Source organism: Sinocyclocheilus rhinocerous, unplaced genomic scaffold, assembly GCF_001515625.1.
Source record: "Sinocyclocheilus rhinocerous isolate Xijiao unplaced genomic scaffold, SAMN03320098_v1.1 scaffold1841, whole genome shotgun sequence".
In the NCBI taxonomy this organism is placed as follows: domain Eukaryota; kingdom Metazoa; phylum Chordata; class Actinopteri; order Cypriniformes; family Cyprinidae; genus Sinocyclocheilus; species Sinocyclocheilus rhinocerous.
Window position 1 is genome coordinate 976,744 of NW_015666172.1, and position 2,440 is coordinate 979,183.

Genomic DNA, 2,440 nt, shown 5'->3' on the forward strand with positions numbered 1-2,440 from the left:
TAAAACAGATTATATATATATATATATATATATATATATATATGTACTAGATATCATACAGCATTATTTCTAATATTATTAAAGTGGCCATTTTTACATTGATTCGCTTTGTAAACTGAAGAAATGATGAAAAACGGGTGAAAACAGACTCACTGGTAGCTGCCTCACATGTTTGTTTGTCTCTCACATGTTTTGACAGTTCTGTGGGGAACTGTTTCTGACATTCCATTGTTGTGAAGAAGAGAAAAGTGTGAGATATTATTCATGATATTGTAATCTAATTACAGTCCTGCATTTTTGTTTAAAGTCATAATTTCTGTTTTACAACTCAAAAAAGCTTAAAGGGTTAGTTCACCCAAAAATGAAAATTGGCTTGTGTTTTACTCACCCTCGAAGCATCCTAGGTGTATATGACTTTCTTCTTTCAAGTATTTCTTTCTTCTCCGCATTCATCACTAATCATGCAACGCCGACTTCTTACGTCATCCGCCGGCACGGCTTCCGCGTATGACAGATACCGGAAGTGAGAGAAAAGTGTTTATTACGTTTGAAATATGGATATTTTTCTAACAAAAACACATAGATTCGCTACAGAAGGCCTTTATTCATCCCCCGGAGCCGTGTGAGGCACGTTTTATTATGAATGCGTGAGCTTTATTCGACGACTTGTGGACTGTTCAACTGCAACACCCGCTGACTGCAATGATAGAGCTTGGAATAGCCAGGACAATTTTTAATATAACTCCGACTGGATTCGTCTGAAAGAAGAAAGTCATATACACCTAGGATGCCTCGAAGGGTGAGTTAAACACAGGCTAATTTTCATTTTTTGGGTGAAGTAACCCTTTAAGTAACTCCCTTGCATACTCCTGGTTGTGAATAACTGCTTTAGTTTTCACCAATATGAGCTGTTATAAGTGGACAGTATCTTTCATTTGTCATTCTCCGCTATTATCAGTAATAATGTGTGTTTAAAGCAGAACTTCATGTGACCTGTTCAGATGCTTCAGTATTTCATCACCATCGCAGAGAGGAAATGAAGGGACAGGTGATATTGCTGACCTCTTGGAAAGATACTTGTAGGCAAGATTTGAAGGAAATTATATATATTTTTACTATTACTATTATTCCCAAAGCTATAAAGACATAATCTATCTGCTATTTTAGGTGTTCGTAACTCAGTCACATAAATCAGTATATTTCAAATAATTGATCATGACCTCAGAAAATATAAACAAGAAAATATCATTCATTGCTTTTTTATTTTTATGTAAACTGCTATTTACATTGATGTTGACGTTCTTATTTATTTTAAAATCAGCTATTGAAACCTTAATTTATTTTTGCATATGATAATTGCTGACAAAGTGGTTCATTAGTAGTCCATTTTATATTAATGCCAATTAAGTTTCACTTAAAATATCAGAGGTCATGTATAATAATGTAATTTGAGTTCATTTTACAGTTGGAACAAGTTTACAGTATAAAATTGTTAGTGTATTTAATGACTGAAGAATAAACATCTGTTGCTGCTAAAGGAAGCGTGCAGAGCAGAAATGTGACGGGTCCTATCACTGTACCGCAGGGGGTCTGGCTAACCTGATTAACTGAAAGTCTCATTACACTGACTAGCTTTGTAAAAACTACTGGCAGGCTCAGCAATTGACCTCCACTGATTTTCTGTTGAAGTAGAAAAGATCATTTAAAACAAACTGACAAGGAGCTATTGAATAGCTATATTAGGTGAAAATGGAAATCTATTTTGTCTGTAAAAACTCAACAGACAGATAAAATCAGACTCAGACATCTTAACACAAGCAGAGAGAATAAAGCAGCCCAGTGAAGAACCTGATCTATTTATCTGCTGTCCTGTCTCCATGAATTACATTAATAGTCTGCTCCAAGGACAACCCAATTAAACATGAGTACAACAGTACAAAGCTTGCAGGAAGGAAAGTTATAATATCTTTCGGACCAATATTTCTATTGGTACGATTCTATTAGATTGTTATACAATACATTTATGAGCTTACATTTCCGATACTCCCTCATATATGAGATATAACCATGTATATTTTATATAAAGATTAATAGGATTGAACAAATTATAAATCATGCTCAATATATAGAGAGCATGATTTATAATTTGTTCAATATATATACAGTGATGGACAAAAATATTGGTACCCCTGCATTTCTGTCAGATAATGCACTATTTCTCCCAGAAAATTGTTGCCATTACAAATGCTTTGGTATTCTCATGTTTATTTCTTTTGTTTGTATTGGAACACCACAAAAAAAGCTGAGGAAAAAAAAGCCAAATCTGAGACATTCTACACAGAACTCCAAAAATGGACTGGACAAAATTACTGACACCCTCAACTTAATATTTGGTAGCACACAATTTGGAAAAAATAACTGAAATCAATCGCTTCCTGTA